The sequence below is a fragment of the Saccostrea cucullata genome, unplaced genomic scaffold, assembly GCF_032062105.1.
Source record: "Saccostrea cucullata isolate Sc308-1 unplaced genomic scaffold, CSIRO_AGI_Scuc_v1 ctg1612, whole genome shotgun sequence".
Lineage (NCBI taxonomy): Eukaryota > Metazoa > Mollusca > Bivalvia > Ostreida > Ostreidae > Saccostrea > Saccostrea cuccullata.
Genome location: NW_026921433.1, coordinates 22,955 through 29,964, shown reverse-complemented (window position 1 = coordinate 29,964; position 7,010 = coordinate 22,955). Strand labels below are relative to the sequence as shown.

Below are 7,010 nucleotides of genomic sequence, written 5' to 3'. Positions count from 1 at the left end.
TTATAATTAATTTCCAGCAGTGTCAACAATCCTGGACACTTTTCAAGTGAAAAAAAAATCAAATTTATTTTTCTTTATCTAAGGTTTTTCTACTGATAATCAAGAATTGAATTCCATTTCTCAAGATACAAGGCAAATTTATAGCTTCGAACCTTTGTTATGTAAACGGGGCACATGCCATGTATTTGTTTACTGAATAGTTTAGTATATTATATTAATATATGTTCGATCAAAACAGATAGTTCAAAAAACAAAAAGGCAGTTTATAGTAAGGGGTATATATGATAAGAGCCAATTTTGGCCCCCTAAAAATCAACATTTTAGAATGACATTCAGATATGTTTTATTTATATTTATTTTGTAGAAGAGATTATATTAGAAATATTTCCAATATATTTTTCATATTAATATGCACTCACTAGCTGTAAATGACATGAAAAATAATGCTATTTATGCTATCTAACAAAAAAACCCCAAAAATATGCCTTTTTCTTGATGTTTTTTCTTATGGGAAACATAGAGCGCAGTGTAGAACATACACAATTTTTCTGTCACTAATTAGTGAATATATACATCTTTGGTAAAAATATAAATCTTGTTCTAGGCTGCGCTCTATATTTTCTGAAAGAAAAACTGCTTGAAAATAAGCAGTTTTATATGCTAAATATGCTAAAATGGCGGGAAAACGTGATTTTTATGATATCATATTTCTAAAATAACGGCATTTTGATCAAAATGAAAATGTCCAATAATGGTCGCATATATAGCTGTACAAGTTCAAAGCTATATATGAAGTAAAATTAAGATATCCATTTTAAGGGGCCAGTTGAAACACTTACCATATATCACTCTTTGATGAATTTAGTTTTGTTATAAATGTGAAATTTCAATATGTAAACGAAAATAAGGCACCTTGTCTAAATTATGAAGGATATTACGTTCTACATCTCCTTTGCAAATCAACGAATTTTGTTTTTTCTAATCATAAGAATCGTCATAGCTAGGTTTTGGAACACGTTAAAATAGGTTTTTAAAAAATCCAGTTGAATCTGTGTTCATGTGCCCTTTAGCTGATATATTTTTAGTTTACCTTAGCTGAAACCTCAAGTGAACATTTCTGATCATCCGTTGTCCGTCATCCGTCTGTCTGTTAATTTTCACATTTTCAAGTTCTTCTCAAGAACCATTTGGTCAATCTTAACAAGTTGGTAGTACAAGGCATCTTTGGTAAAGGAGTCCTAATTGTTGAAATAAAGTTCCTTGCCCCAAACCAAGGAGAAATAATCGAAAAAAGAGATAAATAAGGTGAGTTCGTTGAAGATAAACTGTAACTCATATGGAGGTTATTCGGGGTATTGAACGTTTGAATTATTTAACTAATGGCCTTAGAAATTGGGTGGGGCCACAAAAGAAAAAAATGCATTTAAATATATAAAAAAAAATCTTCTATGACGAACCATTAAGCAAGAAAGCTGAAAAATATGTGAAAGCCTTCTTGGGTGGTGTATTCGGTAAATTATTCAAATCTTAGCCCCTAGGGGTTAACTTGAGCCACTATAAGGGAAAAATTTACTTTAAAAAATAGTGTGAAAATAATTTTTAAAAATGCTTCTCTCAAGAACAACTGCAATCCTAAACTAGATTTACTGTGAGCGATGAGCTCACTAAATGATACATCACCGCCTCCATTTAGTTATAATGGCAAAGTCCATGTTTTGCTGTGGCCTTGAAACCCAAATTTATGTCGGATCAAAAAGTAAAATAAGAGGTGCACAATGGCAATTTGTAATTAAGATTCTGTGAAAGTTTCATCAAATTTCATTCAGTGGTATGAGAGGAGTTGCGGATAAGAGATGGGTACCCCAAAGCGTAACAGACAAACGGAAGGACGGACGGACGTACAGACAGACAGACAGACGGAATTAACGATTACTATATACCCTCCCGCTTTTCAAACGGGGGTATAAAAAACAGACACTTTCTGAAATACATGTATTTTTGTTCAATTCATTGTCCCTGCAGCTGGGAGTTATGTGGGTTAACAGTATAAAGGAAAACATTTTTTGTAGGGTAGTGCAGATTAAAATCATGGTCCCCGGGGATAATGTGAGGCTACATTAAGGAACAAAATTTTACATCAACAAGAGATCTTAACAATAATTATTCGTAAAACATCCTGAAGTAGTGTAAATTCTAATTTGTTCAAATCGAAGCTCCAGGAAGTGCCTCAATAAGGATTCAAATTGCAAGGGTACTTAACACAAACAAAAAATTAATGTATGGAATGAAATATATTTTTGACTGATGTTGATTTGAAATGACACATATGATAAATCCCTAAAATATAAAGAAATCGTGGGTTTTCCTTGGTGCTTAGATATGAGATTCTGTTTTGCTTCCTTTATAATTCCATACAAAATTTTGCACAAATTTTTAACCTTATGACAAAATCTTGCAGAATTTTCCCAGTATACGTGGTACACATTTTTCTGATTTAGACCAATTTAGATGAAAATCTATGAGAAATATTGCTGATTTCTGATTGTGTTTTTTATCCTTAAAACTGAAATTGATAGGAAATATCTTTTAGATCTTCCTAATGGCAACTGGATTAGAAAACTTGAATTTTATATGAAAACTTCTTTAGGTAGTAAAGATGTCATTTTTGTAAATTATGACCCACGTAGTTAAGTTGTGGCCAAAAAAGAAATATTGCTAGCATAAGGATGGGATATAAGCCAAATACTCTCTCTTTCTCTCTCTCTCTCTCTCTCTCTCTCTCTGTATGTGTGTGTGTAAGGGTAATAGGGTGTGTGTTTGGATTGGCCTTACTTTGGTAAAAGAATTTTGGCCTTACTTTGGTAAAAGAATTTTAACTTTGGTCTTTTAATTCAACAGTTGCAATGGAATCTGAACCAGAAGCAGAGATATTTGTAAGATTTTAAAGTTAATTTTTTATATCCTTCCTATTTTTTATTTAGATCTTTAAATCAATACAAAAAAAAAGAAATTCATGACATAAATCTATCAGAACTTTTTTCTTGTGTTCTGATTATACTTTAAATTGTTAAATCTCTTATTTGTTAAAATGAAGAAATTTTTTTTAGAATTCAACTTTTGTAAATCTCTATTATCTTTTTTTCTCTAGGACAGCAAGCCAAATTACAGATTTTATTTAATTCTTTTATAGGGAAGCCAGACTGATGTGTATCCAAATGCTCTGTCTATGCACCTCTTAAAAGTTGGGCATTGGAGAATACCGAAGAATGTTATAAAGAAATCTTTTAGCCACAGATCCATCGAGTACATAAATGGAGAGGTACACAATGAAATATACTTCTTTTTATAAATATTTTTTTCAGTAATTTATGTCTTTGTAAATGCAGAATGCTTTGTTTCAAAAAGTCATTCCGGAGTTCCTTTCAATTATAAGTTTTTTCAAATTTCTTATTATTGTATTTCAATCTGACAAATTCTGCAAGCAGAAAAATTTTATGTCTATATTCAGCACATTATGATTGTATGGGTAGAATAAAAGCTACACTAAATTGCTTGTGATGTTTCGAAAAAACTAAATTCTACAAATTATTGGGTTTTATGATTTTTTTTTCTATTCTGAAAAAAATGTTAAATTATAATCCGTAAGTTTAGCATTCTAAAACAGGTTAGGACAGATTTCCTAAAAAAAAAGAAGAGTTTTTTACTCTATATGTATAAAAACACATCAAAATGATTGCAATAACAATTTCCTTAGATAATCAAATTAAAGTTCGAATCCGTTATTTTCAACTTCTTACCGCAGAACAAATTTGATTTTCTAGCATTTTTATGAAATTGATACTAAAAAAAATATCATATACACCTGTAGATCTCCGTATTTTTCTGAAAGTCAAGTGGAACATGTAAGATGGGTATAAGTTTTCTTTGATGGAAAACTGCCTGGAGTATCCTTAATAATTAGTACGTTACTCTCATAAAACATTACAGAGTATGAAAGAGCAATTTTCGGACGGTTTGTGGAGAGAATTACAAGAGATCTCTGCAGATGCATACCGACCTCCAGCCTGGATGGAAACTAGAAAATGTAAGACTTAGTTTAGATACATTTTAAGGAATGAAAAGAAAATAAATTGTGCCGTATAGTAAAGTTAGCTTTAAGTTATAATTGAAATTACAAAAATTACAATGTGTTTCATTTTTTTATTTTATGCACAATACAAGTATTAGACAGTGTAAACTTAGTAGAAGTTAATAGAAAACTCTTCATGTAAAGAAGGTTTTTTGTGGTCTTTAATTAATAATTTGATCAATTAGCAATACCCATTTTTATTCATATGTTTATTCAATTATTTCCAAACAATTATTTGGCATAATAATCGAGGGAATCTTTTTCCTATTGCTTGATCTTTAAAAATTAATATGAAGGACGTGACTGCTTGACAAAGGATGTCTACTATTAAATGGTACTTCGATGTTTCCTCGTATTTTTCTATATGTAGAGTTGACTTTTGAGACTGTTTATCTTTAGCAATCATATCAGTGCAAGAAGGCTGTAGATACTACATGTATATAAATATCGCATATATAATTCTTTTCTCTCATTTCTTTAGACCCAAAACTGAATGTAACTACATCCGAACTGTATGGCCTGATATTCTACGCTTTGCTCTTCCGAAAATTTTATCTTGGAGCGAAACAATTGGTTGAAACCGGTTGTGTAAGTAATATAAAAATCAATGTTAATAGTTTTTTTTTCTTGTTCACTTCTGCTGTTAAAGATTAGGTCGTCCACTTGGACGTTGCAAAGTTTTCTTCAAAATTTTAATACCTTTGTTCCTTTGTTTTATGAAAAAATTCAACTATTTCCAGATCTAGAGAGAATAAAGATATGACCAGCAAAGATCAACAAGCTTTCAGAATTACTTAATAAAAAATCACTAATTTTTAAGTTGATTGTAAAAAATTTTACAGGGATCCAATATTTGTATGAATATGCCAAAGAATATTGTACGTCTATTTATTAGATGTATTGGTGAACAAATGAATTTTTGTGTGATGATCGAAAGATTTCTTTTTTTCAGGTACGCATTCGGCATATCTTGGTTGGATGTGTTATTTTACAGCAAGAGGAGAATAATTGGCAAACAAGTCAATTGGAACAAGAACAGATACAGCTTATGCACAGGTAGAATTGAAATAGAAAACCTTTAAGCAGCAAATTCATAATGAAATTAGTTGCTACATTTTTATCAATTTGGTTCAGTCGCTGCTGGGTTTAAAACCTAGAACTTCTGATCATGGAGCAATCGCTCTGTTAAAAAGAGGTCGTAGGCTTGAAACTTGCAAAAAATACTTATTTTAAAATGAATAAAGAAAAAAATGATTTGAACAGAAGGAACGGGATTTTTATTTTTTTATCCTTTTTTCTTTGCTTGTTTGCTTTTTTGTTTTATTCTTTAATATAAATATATTTTTAATTCCTAACGCAAGGAAATCTAAGTAGCAGCGGTAATACCGGTATTTCATCTAAATGTTCATAAACATTTGTATAAACATGAAATGAATACATTCTTCTTTAGTTCTCCAAACAGATTACCCCTATTTCAATCGATTATAGCTAAAGTAGTCAGAACAAGTTTTTTTCAAAATCGTCTATATTAAAGACGTAGGCTCTTTCAACAATGTAATGATAAAGATAGCAAACAATGGTAGGTCTAAAAATCTACCACAAATACAAATTTGAGAACAAGTCATTACGTATAGATATTTATTGGTAAAATTTGATATCTGAAACTAAAATGATTATGTCAATTAATTTTCTTTTAGTATAATCAATCTAAAATTTCAAATCACTTTTTAGAGTTATTAAAATATAAACATATGTTTTAACTTCTTTCCAATACATTAATACTTTATCTCATAATCCTTATTTAAGCACACATTTCAAGTATATAAGTTTCCTTTACTCGCCATAATAGCCTTGATAGAGATAGAGAGATAGAAAGAGAGACAATCGTGGTCGTTTTTCTCCTTTTTTCTTTTTATTTATGCAATTTTTGTTTTCAAAACATTGACAATGCGCTTGCCAACTGCCTACTATGATAAACAATTTCCATAAATAATTAAATACATCTTTGATTTTTTTCTTACATAAACAGACTTTTTGAAAAAAAAATGTATTACCTTAAAAATGCATTTTGATTTGTTCAGAACGTTTTCTCATCATGCACTACGTATAATGAGCTGTATACATGATGTTGACAATGGGAATTCAATGAAAAAAAGTCGAGATGATGGAAGATTTATAGAATATCTCCTTGGAGATCCTGTTATCCATTCTGGTCGGCTTCTATTGAATCATGGGTATCTAAAAGATGCTATCAAAACAGAAAACAAAACATTTTTGGATAATGAAGTTGTAAAAGATGTTTTAAATGGAATGTGGTACGGAAAAGAAAAACTGACTATCCCTCGAGTAAGTTAGAACTTTTCTACTTTTTATGAATTTGTTTTGATAGAACGAAAATCCAATATTTCAAAGCTTATCTTTACTTTCAGGCAGCTATGTTTCTTTGTCTAGCTCTGCTGCATTTCATATTACTACCTGTTCTCATGATTACAATGGAACATCAGCCTTTGCAAAAGTAAGTAAAACACTAATCTGGTATGATCATTGGCATTTTTTGTATAATGTTTCATCATTGTTTTTCAAAATTCACAATAAAAATCCATAAAGGATATGAGAGGGACAATTCTAATTTAAAAGAGTGTTTTAAAGGAAACAATATCTATTTATTAGTAATTATATGTATGCAATGCAATTTTTTGGTCAAAATATTTTAAATTAATTTGAATAATTCATTTACAGGCTGTACAAACTTTATAATATCCCGTTTATGAAAGTGGCCAATAACTTGGTAAGATTTATCTATTGTTAATTTATCGTTTTTATGATCAAATTAATTGATTAATATTTCAATTCGTAAATTAAATATAATGTCAAGTTATAT

General features: G+C 29.8%; 1 long non-coding RNA gene across 1 annotated transcript; it reads left to right on the top strand.

Moving 5' to 3' along the window:
- Positions 1-4,627: 4,627 nt before the first annotated feature.
- On the top strand, positions 4,628-6,450 carry LOC134259942 (uncharacterized). The gene is made up of 3 exons (XR_009990432.1): positions 4,628-4,717; positions 5,082-5,185; positions 6,211-6,450. It is a non-coding gene; the product is annotated as an uncharacterized LOC134259942 (long non-coding RNA).
- Positions 6,451-7,010: the final 560 nt, after the last annotated feature.